At 38.5% G+C, this 19,585-nt stretch overlaps 1 long non-coding RNA gene across 3 annotated transcripts; it reads right to left on the bottom strand.

Annotated features, from left to right (window-relative positions):
- Positions 1–304: 304 nt before the first annotated feature.
- Positions 305–18,943, bottom strand: LOC134479008 (uncharacterized). Of its 3 annotated transcripts, XR_015620970.1 has the most exons (5): positions 18,425–18,475; positions 16,281–16,438; positions 5,197–5,260; positions 4,275–4,422; positions 305–2,697 (listed from the first exon to the last, which is right to left on the bottom strand). It is a non-coding gene; the product is annotated as an uncharacterized LOC134479008 (long non-coding RNA). The 3 variants fall into 3 exon arrangements; XR_015620968.1 differs by lacking the exons at positions 5,197–5,260; positions 18,425–18,475 and adding an exon at positions 18,630–18,943; XR_015620969.1 differs by lacking the exon at positions 5,197–5,260.
- Between the last annotated feature and the right edge of the window lie 642 nt (positions 18,944–19,585).

Here is a 19,585-nt window from a genome sequence, read left to right as displayed (position 1 = left end):
TTCCAAAAATTTGATGTGGGAAGCCAGTGTGGGCAGAACTATTCCATGTGCAGACGTTCTGGAGTGTAAGAAATGGAGAAAGTGAAATAAGAACTAGCATAGGCTTATTTGTCTGTTCCTTACTGACTGTAGATGCGATGTGACCAGCTACTTCAAGCTCCTGCTGCCTAAACCAGGATAGAATACCTTGAATTGTAAGACAAAACAAACTCTTTCTTCCTTCATGTGCTTTTGTCAGACTATTCTATCATAGTAACAAGAAAGTAACTAAGATTATATATGCATGTATTGCACATTTAGTACATAACTTTTAAAATATATTTATTAGAATCATAAAGTGTATAAAAAGTCATTTATACATTAGTCATTATTGAACATTGTCATTATAAATGTTAACATTAGCCATCTAATATGAGAGCCTTGTACTAGTTGTGTGGGGTAGCTTATATCCGGGGTGAGGATCACAAGTCATCAGTTTACCATTTGCCAAAGGATCTCCTTAAGAGCTTTTCACATGCTAACACAATCATAGCAATCACCACTGATTACAAAGAATTTCTACATACTTATTTGATATAATATTTATATATGTCCCATGAAATATTTGTTATTCAATACAATTTAAAGCCTAAGACACTGGGGATGCCACAGGCAAGTCAAAATCCAGTATATAATTTTAAAGTATGAAGATTATAAGATCAAACAACAATGCCATCTTCCCACTCTTCATAGTGGGAACAAAGCACCATCTTCCTAAGTACAGCTAACATCACTAGCAGTAAAATATGGCAGGCCTGTTTCCCCTATCGCCTGAAAGAAAGCCCTTCCCCCCTGCTTCCTTCTGTGCCTGTGAAGTGCTCAATTCAATGAAGGTAGCCTACTTAAGTTTGGGACTACATCAATCAGGTACTGTAGGGCCAGTAGGCACTAGAGACCTTCTATTACGTTTTCTTATGAGTCACTAGTGGAGCATAGTCGTTTTCTGCCTCTGGCACTCTATAAGGAAAAAAAAAAAGGACAAAGGAAAGCAGGCAATTTGCTCCTGTCACATAGATTAATCAAGAAAGCCATAACCTTTGTATCTTTGGTTGGTCTCTGATAAGGCGAAAAGGTCGTTATGATAGATACAGGGAGGAATCACTTCAATCATCTTTAACCATCCTAGGACATAAGGCAAGAGACTTAAAGCTTTCATTTAAAGCATACATCTTTTCTATTGAAGCTTCTATAATTATTACCTGTGCTGCTTCTATCATGCTGCATTGAGAATCTCAGAGAACAGAGGGCAGTTCATCAGAGCAAAGAAAAAATATATTGACTAAGAAAATAAAGGATTGTCTTTTGACTAAACACACACATATTCTGTTGTTATGGTAACATACGATCTAAGAATGACACACCAAATAGTATGGCAACAAGGCACACTACTATGATCAAATGTCACTATAAACGTGTTTCAGCTACTGACTGCCACACGCTGTGCTGACTCCTGCTTTTCTAACAACTCTCACTTGAGGCCAAAGCAACTTACTGCAGTGGCAGGGATAATTTATCCTCCTCCTTGGTGTTTCTTCCTTGCAGGAAGAGATCCCATCAATTCCACTGAAAAAAATACAAGCAGTAGGATGAAACTTGGGCTGTTGTTTTCTTTCTTTCCTATAGGGACAAAAATATACCATATCATGTTGGCAATACAAGCAACATCGGAGTTCATTTATTTATGTATGTACAAGAACCTAGAATTGGCTAAAAATGGCTAAACTATGCACATTAATTCATGCTGCTTTACTCGTCTAATTTGTAGATGTGAATGTATATCCTTCTACATGCTTTTTACCCATAAATAAATCTTTGGATTGCTCATTAGCTCATACCATTGGGTGGGAAAAATAAAATGTGACATCGTGTAGAATAGCATAAATTATAACCTGCTATATAATGAATAATGAACTAGAAGAGTTCAAAGTTTCCCAAACCAGAGGAAGGCAAAAAAAAATTAAGATCTAAATGTTAATTAACCATTATCAAACTACATTCCATTAAATATGTACAATTTTCTATCAATTAAAGGCAATATATGCGGAAACAATAGAGGGAATCTTATCCTTTTATTATGCTGCATGTTTGTAACTTGTCCTATTCACAATTCTCATACCACTCTAGTACACATATACATAAATGAATATTTTATCATTGGCACTGACTTAGAGCCTGGGTATGTGAGGTTCCTAAGGAAAAGAGAGGGAAGAAACTGAAGAAGCAGTAGCTCTAACAGGTCAAGAGCAATTTTCTGCAGCGGAATATGGAGAGATCATAGCAGTGAAAAGGTCACACATCTAGGAGGTCTTAGAGATGATGAAAAAGATCACACACTTTCCAGAAGCATGAAGTAGTGAGCACTGAACGAGGCGACCGAAATTGGCTTCAGGGACTGTGTCCTCTTTCATGTTGGAGCTGAACTGGCATGAAAAGGAAAGGCTATGCCGAAATGAAACCAGAGGCTTCAAAGCCTGGTCCTTGGGTGGATGTTATCATCATATGCTCTTGCCCTCTGCCTCTGATAGTTCACCTTGATAGTGCACTTAGATGAGCTCTTTGTTCAGACCAAGCATTTGTCATCCAAATGTTTCACAAACGATTTGTGAATCCTCTTTGTCCGTTTCCAAAGGGTCTTTAACATTTTTCCTTAGGAGCTCACTGCAATAGAAAACAGAATTGCTATTCTGTTAGCGTCAGCTAATTTCACTGCTTTTCTTCCTATTTATTTGAAAAATGTGCTGTTTTGCAACTCAGTGTATTTCTGATGGGACTGAATTAAGGGTGATAATACTGAACATACTAATTTAAAATATATGCTAAGGTTCTTAGCTTAGTCAAACACAGTTAATGTTTCTCTTCTAAATATTCTCACTGACTATTTCAAGCAATAATTTAACAGTGAGTGGCGAGCTGTTCACTGGTAAGGGAGGGCTACCATCTCTAAAGCATTTACTATCAGTTTACTTCAAGTGTTTTAAAATGCCAGAGAAAATGAAATTCCAGCCAGTAATTTAGCCAATGTACTCAGTGCATTTTCTGATGAGATTGCTGTACATTACTGAACCAAATTAAAATGTCAGTAACAATGGATTGGAAAATAGGAGGATTGCAGTAGTGAGGTTGGGGCATTAGCAGAATGAACATAGATTTCTGCACATGTTAATTTAACACTCAAATTTTAACTTTTACTAAGAAGTCCAGTTTATAGAACTACAGAGATAGGAATAGTATAATTCTCTTCTAGAGGACCTGCTTTGATTCTCAGCACCCACAAAAAAACTCATACAGTTTACAACTCTACTTCCAGAGGACCGATAGATTCTTCTGGCCTCTGTGTTGTATAAGACATGTATGTTGAGCCTAGAAATATATGTAGACAAAATATCCATTCAAATGAAAATAATAATAATAATAATAATAATAATTTGTTTTAAAGTCCAAGTTATAACATCAAAAGGGTATGACCTGCCTATTAATCTGAGAGATTATGAAGCCATGCTAAAATATGCTAAACATGCTATAAACTAATACAACATTAAAAATCAATTACTTATTACCAATCAAATATCAAAAACACATAACAGGAGAGAAAGTTAAATTCTAAAGTGTATGTAAAAGATAATCGTGAGGACTTGTGTTAAGCACAAGATACTGAAGATCTTAGCAGTGTCTCAAAATTTTCCTCTTGTATAAAGAGGCAAAGAAAAAAAACCAACTGTCTTATTATTTTTCATGTTCACTTAGGACTGGCACAACTGAGCCATTGCTCCTTGTACCTTTTCTATTCAGCTGTCATGAAGGACCTTAGACTTTTAAATCTTCTACTGTCATTAATTATCGGATTCTCATATTTTAAGTGGTAATCTTCAGTGAATTTCTTCCAGTAAAGCTGGAAGCTACACAACACATGTATGCGGAGCCTAGAAGTATATAGAGACAAAATACAGACACATGCACACACACACACACACACACACACACACACACAGTTACTTATGATTTTTCCCTTTTATTTATTCCCTTATATTTATTCTGTAAGGTCAATATATTGTTATCTATAGTAACAAGAAACACTAACAGGTAGATGTTTTTGAAATTTTACTATGAAATATTGACTACCATTTTGAAGGATGATATCTTTATTAGAAAAAGATTAATAAAGATTAAATACTTGCTTGTATTATAAGTGCTTGAAAAGAAATGATAACAGTCATTCTCTTTTTTTTTATAGTTACCTCTTAGTGTTGGTTAGCTTTCATTGCTGTTATGGGACGCCTAGCAAAGCAACTTGAGAAGCTGCCTCATGGTTTAAGGATGGATTCAGTCTATTAATGTCCTGAAAGTGCTGTTAGGAGAAATGTGAAGTGACTGGTCACATGGCATCTGGAGTCAGAAACAGAGAAAGAAAGATTAATATTGGATCCCAGTTTCTTCTTTACTTTCCATTCATCCTAGGAACCCACAAAATGGTGCTACCCATATTTAGAATGGTTCATCCCTTTTCAGATAAACCTTTGGGAGCCATCTTTATGGAAGTGTGTCTTCTAAATGATTGTATATTCGGTCAAGTTAGCATCAAGATTACCATCACTTTCCACTCATGTCTTTTGTAATAATTATTCATCTATACTTCTTCCCACCTTCCTGCTAAACTGTAAACTCCTTTCTCTATCATTGTTACACTCTTCCTTGGTTATTCTGTTTATTCTGTTATTCTTCCTTTGCAATTCTGTTTATCCTTTTCTTCTTTGCTGTACATGCCATGACAATTGTCAATAATCTTTATTCATACATTCCCTTCACCTGATCAGTTTTTCTGTCATTCAGATTTCTCTGCTGTGATTGTTGGCTTCAATTCTCCAGTCCTGTTTTACCTTTACCTTTCCCATTTGGTTCTCTATTTCCGTGAATAACCTTAACATTATGTCATCTCTTTCCTCCAAATTGTTTCTATCGCCAGTTCTCGCTTCTACACACTTCCATTCATGAATCCTGTAAACAATGCTACCTTTTTTTCTCACTCAAAAAACTAGGACAGCTTCATAGAGACTAGAGAGTTAATTTCAGGTCTTAGATTAGGAAGCCCTAATTAGTGAGAGGAAAGAGTGCAAGTCTCTAAATAGGATAGTTGTCAGTCTATGCATGGGAGATTCATACCTATGACACTCCATTTTCCCATCGAGACAGAGGGATGTCTGACTGTAAAACAAAGGTTTGTACTCTGAAATGTAAGATAAGAGAGCTAGAATCAAACTTCCCATCTTTTGGAAAATGAAGCTGGGGTATATAACCATAAATAAACATGTCATCAATTTTCTTTGTTCTTACAATGTCTACTACCAGTCCAATCTCCAAAGGCAAAATCTGTGAGTATAAAGAAACTGGAGGATCACAACTGACAATCCATAAGCCCTCTTATGGGTGGGGGTTTAGTGTTAAGTATGAGGCCCTCATCTGATAACCATACCATAAAGAAGAATCAGCAACTAACTAAAAGCACCTGTAAATTCTCAATCATTCTTGACCATGACTATGCACTCAGTAGGGTAGAAGGAAATGAGAACAGAACATTCACTTACCCTCCCTGCTTTGGGAATTTTTCCTGTCAAAAGTAGTTAGCCAGACAGGAGCTCATGTACCAAAAATCTCACCCTGCACCTTTGAATAAATTAACTAAATGCATCCAACTGCGATGTCCAGCTTCTACCAATAGGATGAGACAGTCACTACCTACATGCAGATAAAAGACCAATACTACCTTGGCCATGTATACATGCTGGTCCTGCTTAAGTTCTAGCAACTTGAACACATTTTACAAAAATAAACTGTTAGTTTTGCTTTGTGGATTCTTGTATACAATACTACATTGTTCTTTGCCAAACATAGAGGCTGCTTTATCACATCACATAAGGATAAGCCTTCATTAGGTGACTTTCTTTGATGAGTGAAATATGAACAGATGCATATTTGTCCCTCTGAACAGAGAGTTAAGGTTTTCATTGGTGACCACTCCACCCCCTTCACAAGGTCTGCAGCACCAGAAGCATGCAGGTTAGACCCCTGCCCACATTCCACTGCCTGACCATTCCACTGGGGCATGCCCAGTGTTGGATGCTGCTCCCCATCCGAGCTGCATTGTACAGCCACTTCTTTGCCTGCCTTCCTCAGGCCTTCTGCAACAGGAACATTTGGTTAGGCTTTCCCTGACCAGCCCTCAATCTCCAAGAGGCATAGCTGCTGCTCTGAAATATCTATTGCCTCCTGAGTTCTATTGTCCACCCCAAGGATGCTCACTGGAGGCCTGGTGCACCAGGAACTTCCAGAAATCTACTACACTAGAAATGTCCAGGGACAACCAGATGGGTAAAGACCAGCATAAGAAGAAAATCAACAAGAGTCAGGGCGATATGTTACCTTCAGAGTGAAGTTATCCTACTAAAGCAAGGTTGTGTTAAGATGTCCTAATATAACCAAAGCACAAAAAGGACCTTCAATCCAATCTTATGATAGGGGCCATCAAGGAGGAAATGACTAAATCTCTTGGAGAAATACAGGAAAATACAATTAAAAGGTAAAGAAAATGAATAAAATTGCTCAAGGCTGAAAATTAAAAATAGAAGCAATAAAGAAAAAGCCAAACAAGGAATCCTGGAGATGAAAAACCTAGAGACCCAAGCATCACCAACTGTTTACAAGAGATTTAAAAGAGAATCTTAAGTATAGAAGATACAATAGGAGAAACTAATACAGCAGTCAAAGAATATGTTAAGCAAAAAAAAAATACTGATACATGACATCCAGAATTCCATTGTGTAAATGAACCACATTTTCTGTATCCTTTCTTCCCTTGTGGGACATCTACATTGTTTCCAGCTTTTGGCTATCAGAAATAAGGCCGCGATGAACACAGTGGAGCACATGCCCCTGTAGCATGTTGAGGCATCTTTTGCATATACGTTCAAGAGTGGCATAACTGGGTCTTCAGATAGACCTATTTCCAATTTTCTGGGGAAACTCCATATTGGTTTCCAGAGTGGTTTGTGATCCCACATAGAATCTATTCAGCAGTTAAGAATTAGGCCCTCATGAGTTTTGTAGGCAAGTGGATGGAACTAGAAAATATCATTCTGAATGAGGTAACTCAGACCCAAAAGGACATGCACAGTATGTACTCACTAATAAGTGGATATTAGACAAAGAAGAATAGAATAGCCATGATACAACCCACAGAACTCAAGAAAGCTAATAATTCAAAGGACCCAAGTGAGGATCCCTCAATCCCACTGCAGAGGGAGAAGAAATCAATCATGGGAGGGTAGGAGAGAGGGAAAGACCTGGGGGAAAGGGGACACATTGGGGAAGGGGTAACATGATCAGGTATTGAAGGGGGCAGGACTGAAGCCCTGAAGGCCAGCAGAAAAATATGGGAACAGGTAATCTCAGGATATAGGAAGTGAGGGGACCATCTAGAATGTACCAGAGACCTGAGAAGTGAGAGACTCTCAGGAGTCAGAGAGAGGGAGATTAGATAAAATGCCCACCAGTGGGGAGAGGGAACTTATAGAATCCACCTCCATGAGAAAGACAGGACATCAAGTGGAGGAATCCCACAGTCAAACCTCTGACCCATAATTGTTCCTATCTGAAAGAACTGCAGAGACAAAAATGGAGAAGAGACTGAGGGAAAGGAGGTTTAGTGACCAGCCCAGATTGGGATCCATCTCAAGGGGAGGCCCCAAGGCCTGACACTATTACTGATGCTACGGTATACTTATAGACAGGAGTCTAGAATGGCTGCCCTCCAAGGGGCCCAACAAACAGCTTATACTTACACCCAACAAATGAACTGAACTTGCAGTCCCCTGTGGTTGAATTAGAGAGGGGCTAGAAGAAGTTGTGGAGGAAAGTGACCCCATAAGAAGACCAGCAGTCTCAACAAACTTGGACCCCAAGATCTCTCAGACACTGAGCCACCATCCAGGCAGCACACACTAGCTGGTCCAAGGAACCAGACTCATATACAGCAGAGGACTTCCTGGTCTGGCCTCAGTAAGAGAAGATGTACCAAACCCCCAAGAGACTTGAGGCCTCAGGGAATGGGAAGGACTGATATTGTGGGTAGAGTGGGTATATCTCCTTAGAGCCTGGGAAGGAGGAATGGGATGAGGAATTGTCAGAGGGCAGACCTAGAGGGGAATAATGACTGGACTCTAGAAAAATATTAAAGAAAGTTGAAAAAAATCAAAAACTAAAAACAAAAGAACCACAAGACATTTAAGAAATCTGGGATACTATGAAAAGACCCAACCTAAGAATAATAGGAATAGAAGAATGTGAAGGTCCCAGCTCCAAGGCCCAGAAAATAATTTCCAAAAAATCATACAAATTTTTCCAACTTACAGAAAGAAATACATTTAAACATAAAAGCATGTTACAGAACAACAATTAGATAGAAGCAGAAAAGAAAATCCTCAAGTCACATAATAGTTGAAACATTAAATGTACAGAACAAAGAAAGAATATTAAACGCTGTAAGGGGAAAAGGCTGAGTAACATACAAGACAGAAATACAAGAGGTATACATGACATCTTACCAGAGACTTGAAGTGCTCCAAGGGACTGGAAAGATGTCTTCTAGTCTCTAAACAATCACAGATATCCACCTAGAGTACTACACCCAGTAAAACTCTCAATTACCATATGTGGATAAAACAACATATTCTAAAACAAAACCAAATTTAACATCTATTCATAATTCCAGCCATATAGAAAATACTTGAAGGAAAACTACAACCCAAGGAGGTTTACTTGGGTTAACTCAAGAGAACACAGAAATAAATAATTTGACACTAGCAAAAACAAGAGAACCATGTGTGTGTACACACACATACACACACACATTAACACACATATGCATGCACATATACACGCACACACACACACACACACACACACCACACAGTAATACCACCAACATGAAAATAACAATAATTAATAATCATTGGTCATTAATATATCTCCACATCAATGAAGAGTCTATTCCCCAATAAAAACACCCAGGCTAAAATAATGGATATGAAAACAGAATCCATTATTCTGCTGCATACAAGAAACATGCCTCAGCAACAAACACAGATATTAAAGGTCTTGCAAAAAATTTTTCCATGCAAATAGACCCAAGAAGCAAGCTGGGGTAGCCATTCTAAAACTCAGTAAAATAGCGTTTCAACCAAAATTAATAAAAGAAATGGGGAAGAATACATCATACTCTTCAAAGGAAAAATCCACCAAGATCATGTCTCAATATTGAGCATCTATGCCCTAAATACAATGGCATCCACATTCACAAAGAAATATTAATAAAGTTTAGATTGCACATGAGATCACACACATTAATAGTGGGGGACCTTAACAGCTCACTCTCACCAATGGACAGATCATTGAGAATAGAGAAATAATGAAGCTAACTAATGTTATGAATCATTTGGACCTAACAGACATCTACAAAACAGTTCACCCAAACCAAAAATAATATGTCTTCTTTATGGACCATATGATGAATCACAAAGCAAGCCTCAAAACATATAAGAAAATTGAAATAACTCTTTGTATCGTATAAGACTACCATAGAATAAAGGTGAACTTCAACTGCAACAGAAACAACAGAAGACCTTAAAGCCTACAAACTCAAGGAAACTGAAAAGATCTCTACTCAATGATCACTGCATCAGGGAGGAAATAAAGAAATTAAGTCTTTCTAGAATTCAATGAAAATGAAGACACACCATATCCAAACTTTTGGAACCCAATGAAAGAAGCACTAGGAGGAAAGTTCATGGTATATGCTTCCACAAAGAAATTGGAAAGTTCAAATAATGGCAATTTAAACCCATCTGAAAGCCCTAGACAAAAAAAAAGGGGGGGGGAATAACCAAACTCAGAGCTGAAAATCAATACTTTAGAAAAGAACAACAATAAGAAGAATGGACCAGTGCTCATTTTTAGAAAAATGAACAAGATATACAAGCACTTAGCTAAAGTAACTAAAAGGCAGAGACTATTCAAATTAATAATATCAGAAATGAAAAGGGAGAGATAATCTTAAACACTGAGGAAATTCAAAATATTAGGTCTCTATTCAAGGCCTATATTCCACAAAACTTAAAACTCAAAATGAAATGGATGATTTTCTAGACAGATACCATCTACTAAAGTTAACTCACAGTCAGGTAAACTAACAAAATGTCCTATAACCCCTAAGGAAATGGAAGAAGTCATTAAAATCCCCTAACCACCATCCCCCTAAAAGAAAATCCCAGGGCCAGATGGTTTGAATACAGAATTCAATCAGACTTTCAAAGAAAAATTAGTACTAATAATCATCAAACTATTCTTTTTTTGAGCCTTTGTATTATTCATTTATTAATTTTTTCCATAATTATTAAATTGGGTATTTCTTATTTACATTTCAAATGTTATTCCCTTTCCTGGTTTCCAGGCCAACATCCCCCTAGCCTCTCCCCCTCCCATTCTATATGGGTATTCCCCTCCCCATCTTCCCCCCATTACCACCCTCTCCCAAAGAATTCTGTCTACTGGGGATCCAGCCTTGGCAGGACCAAGTGCTTCCCCTTCCACTGGTGCCCTTACTAGGCTATTCATTGCTACCTATGCAGTTGGTGCCCAGGTCAGTCCATGTATAGTCTTTGGGTAGTGACTTAGTCCCTGGAAGCTCTGGTTGGTTGGCATTGTTGTTCATAAGGGGTCTCGAGCCCCTTCAAGCTCTTTCAGTCCTTTCTCTGATTCCTTCAACGGGGGTCCCGTTCTCAGTTCAGTGGTTTGCTGCTGGCATTGGCCTCTGTATTTGCTGTATTCTGGCTGTGTCTCTCAGGAGAGATCTACATCCAGTTCCTGTCAGCCTGCACTTCTTTGCTTCATCCATCTTGTCTAATTGGATGGCTGTATATGTATGGGCCACATGTGGGGCAGGCTGAATGGGCGTTCCTTCTGCCTCTGTTCTAAACTTTGCCTCCCTATCCCCTCCCAAGGGTATTCTTATTCCCCTTTTAAAGAAGGAGTGAAGCATTCACATTTTGGCCATCCTTCTTGAGTTTCATGTGTTCTGTGCATCTAGGGTAATTCAAGATTTGGGCTAATAGTCACTTATCAATGAATACATACCATGTGTGTTTTCTGTGATTAGGTTATTTCACTCAGGATGATATTTTCCAGTTCCATCCATTTGCCTATGAATTTCATGAGGTCATTTTTTTGTTAGCTGAGTAATATTCCATTGTGTAGATGTACCACATTTTCTGTATCCATTCCTCTGTTAAATGGCATCTGGGTTCTTTCCAGCTTCTGGCTATTATAAATAAGGCTGCTTTGAACATAGTGGAGCATGTGTCTTTGTTATATGGTGGAGCATCTTTTGGTTATATGCTCAAGGGAGGTATAGCTTTATCCTCATGTAGTGCAATTTCCAATTTTCTGAGGAACCTCCAGACTGATATCCAGAATGGGTGTACAAATCTGCAATCCCACAAACAATGGAGGAGTGTTCCTCTTTCTCCACATCCTCGACAGCATCTGCTATTGCTGGAGTTTTTGATCTTAGCCATTTTCACTGGTGTGAGGTGGAATCTCACGGTTGTTGTGATTTGCATTTTCCTTATGACCAAAGATGTTGAATATTTCTTTAGATGCTTCTCAGCCATTCAATATTCCTCAGCTGTTAATTCTTTATTTAGCACTGTACCCCATTTTTTAATAGTGATATTTAACTCTCTGGAGTCTAACTTCTTGAGTTCTTTGTATATTTTGGATGTAAGCCCTCTGTCAGTTGTAGGATTGGCAAAGATCTTTTCCCAAGCTGTTGGTTGCTGTTTTGTCCTAACAACAGTGTCCTTAGCCTTACAGAAGCTTTGCAGTTTTATGAGACCCCATTTGTTGATTCTTGATCTTAGAACATAAGCCATTGGTGTTTTGCTCAGGAAATTTTCTCCAGTGCTCATGTTTTCGAGATTCTTCCCCACTTTTTCTTCTATTAGTTTGAGTGTATCTGGTTTGATGTGGAGGTCCTTGATCCATTTGGACTTAAACTTTGTACAGGGTGATAAGAATGGATCGATCTGCATTCTTCTACATTCTGACCTCCAATTGAACCAGCACCATTTGCTGAAAATGCTATCTTTTTTCCATTGGATGGTTTTGGCTCCTTTGTCAAAAATCAAGAGACCATTGTTGTGTGGGTTCATTTCTGGGTCTTCAATTTTTTTCCACTGGTATATCTGCCTGTCTCTGTACCAATACCATGTAGTTTTTATCACTATTGCTCTGTAAAACTGCTTGAGTTCAGGAAGAGTGATTCCCCAGGAAGTCCTTTTATTGTTGAGGATAGTTTTAGCTATCCTAGGTTTTTGTTATTCCAGATGAATTTGCAAATTGTTCTGTCTAACTCTATGAAGAATTGGATTGGAAGTGTGATGGGGATTGCATTGAATCTGTACACCATTTTTGGTAAACTGGCCATTTTTACTATATTAATCCTGCCAATCCATGAGCATGGGAGATCTTTCCATCTTCTGAGATCTTCTTCAATTTTTTTTTTCTTCAGAGGCTTGAAGTTCTTATCATACAGATCTTTCACTTGCTTGGCTTAAGTCACATCGAGTTATTTTATATTATTTGGGACTATTATGAAGGGTGTCATTTCTCTAATTTCTTCCTCAGCTTCTTTCTCTTTTGTGTAGAGGAAGGCTACTGATTTATTTGAGTTAATTTTATAACCAACCACTTTGCTGAAGGTGTTTATCAGATTTAGTAGTTCTCTGGTGGAACTTTTGGGATCACTTAAATACACTATCATCTGCAAATAGGGATATTTTGACCTCTTCCTTTCCAATCTGTATCCCTTTGATCTCCTTTTGTTGTCTGATTGCTCTGGCTCGAACTTCAAGAGCTATATTGAATAAGTAAGGAGAGAGTGGGCAGCCTTGTCTAGTCCCTGATTTTAGTGGGATTGCTTCAAATTTCTCTCCATTTAGTTTAATATTAGCAACTGGTTTGCTGTATATGATTTTTACTATGTTTAGGTATGGGTCTTGAATTCCTGTTCTTTCCAAGGCTTTAATCATGAAGGGGTGTTGAATTTTGTGAAATGCTTTTTCAGCATCTAATGAAATGATCATGTGGTTTTTATCTCTCATTTTTTTATATAGTGGATTACATTGATGATTTTCTGTATATTAAACCATCCCTGCATACCTGGGATGAGGTGTACTTGATCATGATGGATGATTGTTTTCATGTGTTCTTGGATTCGGTTTGCAAGAATTTTGTTGAGTTTTTTTATTCATAAGGGAATATTCATAAGGGAAATTGGTCTGAAGTTCCCTTTCTTTGCTGGGTCTTTGTGTGGTTTAGGTATAAGAGTAATTGTGGTTTTATAGAAGAAATTCTGCAGCACTCTGTCTGTTTCAATTTTGTGGAATAGTTTGGATAGTATTGGTATGAGGTCTTCTATGAAGGTCAGATAGAATTCTGCACTGTGCTGGACCTGAGCTCTTTTTGGTTGGGAGACCTTTAATGACTGCTTCTATTTCTTTAGCAGTTATGGGGTTGTTTAAATGGTTTATTTGTTCCTGATTTAACTTCAGTACCTGGTATTTGTCTAGGAAATTGTCCATTTCCTCCAGATTTTCAAATTTTGTTGAATATAGGCTTTCGTAGTAGGATCTGATTTTTTTTTAATTTCCTCTGATTCTGTTGTTTTGTCTCCCTTTTCATTTCTGATTTTGTTAATTTGGACACTTTCTCTGTGTCCTCTGGTTAGTCTGGCTAAGGGTTTATCTCTCTTGTTGATTTTCTCAAAAAACAAGCTTTTGTTTTTGTTGATTCATTGTATAGCTCTTTTTGTTTCTACTTCCTTATTACATTTTAAATCTTATTTTTATATCCACAAGGCAGTGAAGCTATGCCTCATCAGAGAAGCCTCCCTTTACAGCAAATGGAGACTATCACAGAAAACCACAACTGCACCCATGCACAGATGAACAGATCTTGGTGATGCAAGCTTCAACAGATATATTTACATCACAGTCCCTGTATTGATGACTCAGGAAACATCTCAGAAAGGCTCAGAATGATTGTAAAAGCTAGAATACCAGGAATCCTGAGAATCCTGCTGGGAAACTGTCTCTCCTAGAAATGGCTGCATAAATAAGACCGTAATATCAAGAGACATGCTAATAAGAACAGAGGACATTTTGTGTGGGGTTCTATTCTAGATAAAGAACTTGAAGCTCTTTTGAATTGGGCATGAGAGTCTGGTTTCACAGTGTGTGTGTGTGTGTGTGTGTGTGTGTGTGTGTGTGTGTGTGTGTGTGTGTGTGCATGTGTATGTGCATGCTTGACAAACACTGAGTTTTCCCTTCAGCCATTAGAGGTTTTTGAGAGTAGCTATTCATGTTTCCGTTGTTCTTAGCTAAATGTAAGGTACTGCTTCTCTTCTGAAGATTTTTAATATTATTTTCATCTTTAGTTTTATGAAACTGTAATACAACACATTTATTTTTGTAGCTTTATGAGTCTTATTTTAGCTAGACCTCACACAACCTCTTAGATTAGGAAAGTTCTTAGCCATTGTTTCTTGAAGTCCATTCTCAGGCTTAGTGTTTCTTGATTTTTGAACTCTGTTAAGCGTTCATTCTTTAAGGGACTGGGATTTTTTTGGTTTATTATTTTCATTGCAGGTTTTTATCTCCTTTGTTTGCATACCTCATCAGTGTATAGTCTCCTTTACACATTCAAATGATTTTTTTCTTGTCTCCCCTGTCTACAAAATGTTAAATCAGCTCAGCATTAACTCTAGGTTGAAGGTCTCATGAGAAGATATCATCTAAATCAAGAGAGGGTAAAGCTGAAGCTACTACCATTTACTGAGAAGTAAAAGTTCTCTGCCCTTGTGAACTTGTGAAATCAAAGAACGGAGTTAGTGTATGTAAGCATGGAGCAAACATTCTCATTCCAGAAGAAAAGGGAAAAAATGGCACACACGTTCATAGTGAACCCAAAGTCTAGCAAGACCAATACCATTGATTTTAAAGCTAAATACTGTCAGTTTGTATCTGTATTCTGTCACGTAGGTCCATCAAGATTATATCCTCCAGTGTGCCCTGCAAATTGCTTGCTAAGGGGGCACTTTCTACTCAAAGAAGTCCATGGAGAAACCGGAAGATGCAGTTTGTGATAGACCATATGCATTCTGCAAATGTTTGCCAAACAACTATGGATATATCTGAAGGGGAAATTCAATGTATTTTCCTCCCTTTATATATATTCCCTTCAGCCTTACATTAATAGATACACATGATGCCTTTATACACAATGATAATTGAAAGTCAAGTAACATAACAGACTTTTGAAGCATGTTGCATTTGAAACAAGAAGTAACAAGGGTGGAGGAAAAACATGGAGAGGCCTAAGGGATAGAGATGAAGAGGAAGGGAGGGAGGAGGAGGAGGGCAGGGGGGAGTGAACCTTCACATGAACCAGACCGTATGGCTATGACTGGACAGCCACAGCAAGGCTTTATAATCCTACACGTCAACATTAAGCCTGCCCAGCATTCCCAACTAAACATGTGTTAGGATTTGAGAGTAAAAGAAGACACTGTGCTTTAAATCCTTGTCATTTTTCTTTGCACAGCCTGTGTAAGAACGTGCTTTGGAAAAATGCTGTTTTCTTTCCAAAGAGACAGTTTGGAAAGCTCAGATTTTCAATAGGTTAAAGCATTCTTAAACCTTATTTTTTAAGCACCAGAAATTAAATTCTCCTGGGTTATAGACGTGACAGTGTATCTGGATGAAGGATGTCCTTTTTAAGTGAGCTCCAGCTGCAGACTCCATTCTCCTTCCCTGAAATCACATTTGCATAATATCCCCTGTGGCTTTTCAGATATTTCCTCATGTCCCCTCCCCCCACCATACCTGACATACCTCATCCTAGTCCAGTAGCAAGTTTCTCCCATAACTTAGAATATGATCTGTCTTATAAAAGGACAGAGGTGAAGCCTTCTGCTCTGACATCCAAAACCTCACTTGTACAATATATGACATCGTACCTATTGTGTCAGACCTGGCTAGTTTCTCATTTGTTTCGAAATTGATCGCTATTGATCCCTAGGCACTGTGACTTCAGAACCTTCATGTCACTGTCCCCTAATGGATATATTTTCATACCTCTTCTCATAGACTCACAACTCTGTAAAGATGTCTGATTTCCAGGTAGGCTTTGAGCAATTGGAGTTGACGGAGGATTCTAATTTGCTGTATGGCTGTGCTTCGGTCAGTCTCTCCTTTCATACACCGAGCTGAATCTGTGTGTTTCTGACCTTTACCTTTCAATTAAAGAGTAGGGGGAAGAAGGGGAGAGATTAAAATTCTGCTGATTTTTATTCTTTCTAAATAGCTCTCACTTATAAAACTGCACACCTGGGAACTTGCTTTCTGAGTTGCTATTTTGGTAAAATCATTTCACTTTCAAGACAATGTTACAACTCCCTTGGGTTCCAGGACTTACTTTCATCAGTGTCATTGTTTTATTTGTCATTAATGGGGAGTTGTAGTTCCTGGACTTGTACCAATCCCTGGGATGCCTATTTTACCCATTTTCTAGATTCTCGAACAGGATGATGGGGCTGCATGTTGAAAATGATAACCATGGTTTATATATGCATATCTGCCATCATTACACCCCTATGAAGCCTCGTTCTAATTTCCCCACACCTAGGCTGAGCTACCTCTTAGCAAGGGTTGTAAAAACCAGTGCTATTATGCTAATAGCTGGGATTCATCAGCATAAATTGCTTTGGGGGTGTTTCTTGATGGGCCTGATGCCATATTTGATGTTGTGATTTGTAGTGAACAACAGAGGCCCTTAACAACTTAGCTGTCGTTGCTTAGGTGATGCTTCAAGGGAGCCGAGGGGCTTTTAAATAAACTATGTATGATTTCCTCACATGAGATGCGATTTAAGTGGTGTACATGACAGGCAGTGCATTTGAAGGAAGCTTAAATGCACCAGTGGAGATTTTCTGAGCCAGCCTACGAATCAGTTCCAGAGCTTAGCCTGATGAGACAGTGCTGGGCTAGAAGCCACTTCGAGCCAGAAGTGGAGGAGGTTGGGAGACAAAGAAGGATGTGTAGATGTGGGCTGAATACAAACATTTTCAGAGATTTGGTATTGAGTATTGAACGCAGGAGGGAGAGATGGCTACTGCATGAGAAAGTGTGTGTTTTGTCAAAGAGAAAGTGTGTGTTTTGTCAAACAACCTGAATTACTGTCAGAGTAAAGAAAGAAAGGTCAGGAGTTCATTCAGTGATGTCTGCTGTACAGCAAGTTTGAGACCTGGAATACAATAAACCTCTCATAAGATTATAAGATTACGGGGTTGGAGATTTAGCTCAGTGGTAGAGCGCTTGCCTAGGAAGCGCAAGGCCCTGGGTTCAGTCCCCAGCTCCGAAAAAAAGAACCAAAAAAAAAAGATTATAAGATTACAGAGAGAGAGAATATGAGAGAGAGAGAGAGAGAGAGAGAGAGAAGAGGAGAAAAGGAGAGGGAGGGGGGGAGAAGCAGAGGAAGAGGGAGAAGGAAAGAGAGAGGGAGAGGGAGAGGGAGAGGGAGAGGGAGAGGGAGAGGAAGAGGGAGAGGGAGATCCCAGTTGACTCCAGTACAATGTATTTTTTACCTAGTCTTGTGTCATTTAACCCATTAAATTAACAATCCAGTTTTATTCCAAGTACAATATCTTGAGCATTTGAAAACAGAGTAGGGTTTGTATTTTAGCATTTCATAGTCTTTTGTGTAGTGATGTGTTTATATTCTTTCCAACTAGACATCTACATGTTTTGAATTGTGGATCATTTCTTTATAACGCCAGAACTAATTATAGTACCTAGTATAATGCAATCATTCTGAAGAAGGACTGCATTACAGTTTTGCAAATATTGTCACATTTAAAATCAGCTCTTCACATCAGTTCCTACTCTATGTAAGGTACCACACAAATTTTGAACGTGGGCTCTAGCAGTTTCTCACTATGGAAGTTAGGAATATTTCACTGAACTTCACTTGTTCGAAGGTATCAATGAACAGATAACCCCAAAGGAAACATCCAGCAGTATTCAGAAAGAATTACAAGGAAAACTAACAGTGTGAAAACTTACTGAGATGGTTTAAAAGTAAAATGTGAGTAGTTCCATAATCAATGCAGAAAATCATGTCTACCTGTACACTAAACACTCATAAACAGATAGATTTAATAAACTTCAAAGGATTCAAAAAGAGGCAAGCAATAGCATAAATATTAGATAATAATGCCTACCTTTAATCAGAGAAGGGGTTTACCTGTCTGCAGGCAGGGGAAGTCCACCGACTGTAAATTTTAAAATTTAAAATTTTTAGAATTTTAAAATTTTAAAATTTTGCGTGCTCGAGGAAACTATTTGAACATTAGCAGTGTTCACTGTCTGAGGGTTTACTGCATTATCCATGCTAGATGTTCTTGGCAATCCTTATAAGGTTCTTACCTTATACACTATAGAAGGCTGTGGCCACAGCCCTGCGCACTGAGAGGTCAGAAGCTAGGCCTTCACTGAAGTACGCATGCACATTCACACTGACTTCTGTCACACTCATGAACTTTAACCTTTAAAGGATGAAGACCTCTGTTCTCAAGAATGGATTAAGCTCTTCATGTGTCCAGATTTACAGATTGTCTCTCAGTGGCTCTCCTGAAGGATGTTCTTTTAACCGGCTCTTCCTCTCTTGTCACGTGATAGCTTGTATCTTCTCAGATGTGTGGCAGCAAGAAGACTCAAAGCCAAGAAAGTTCAATGGCCTGCTGAAGTTGGACTAGCGTCATGTTTCAGAATAAACCCATTTTCTTTACACTTCCTTACTCGGCCTGTGAGGTGGCATTAGTAGCAGCATAAAGTAGATTACAGCAGCGCCTTCATCCATGAAAAAAGTTACTTCAGCTAAACAAAACAGATTAGCATCCAAAGCACTTTACATATGTGACAGATGACCCTGGGCTGCTGCAAAGCCCAACAGTCACACCTCTTTGTTTTCACACTTGCTAGAGAAGCTTTGTACCCCATGCGCGCTTTATTGGCCAGTGAACTGCTGGATTTAAAAAAAAAATACAACCCCTGCCAAGCTGCTGCGAACACCGGGCACTGCAGTTTAAGGGATCTCTTGAGGAAATACAAATCATTGCCCTTAATGGCCTGACTGTACAAACATTCGCTGAATGGTGTTTATTTCAGGATCCAAGGCCATAAAATTTGTCAGTGGCCTCCATGCCGGAATAGCCTTTGAAGACATTTCATTTTGCGATCTAATGCCTTCAATTTCCACGGCTTCTATGAAAATGAGCCTAACATTTTGTAATGGTGGAGGGCAGCCTGCATCTGATATCCTGGAAAGATTTTATTTCTGCATTTACATTTTTAAGAAATGACAAAGCTCTGTGATCGGTTCA

Source organism: Rattus norvegicus, chromosome 5, assembly GCF_021556685.1.
Source record: "Rattus norvegicus strain SHRSP/BbbUtx chromosome 5, alternate assembly SHRSP_T2T, whole genome shotgun sequence".
Lineage (NCBI taxonomy): Eukaryota > Metazoa > Chordata > Mammalia > Rodentia > Muridae > Rattus > Rattus norvegicus.
This window is presented reverse-complemented; position numbering and strand designations above follow the sequence as displayed.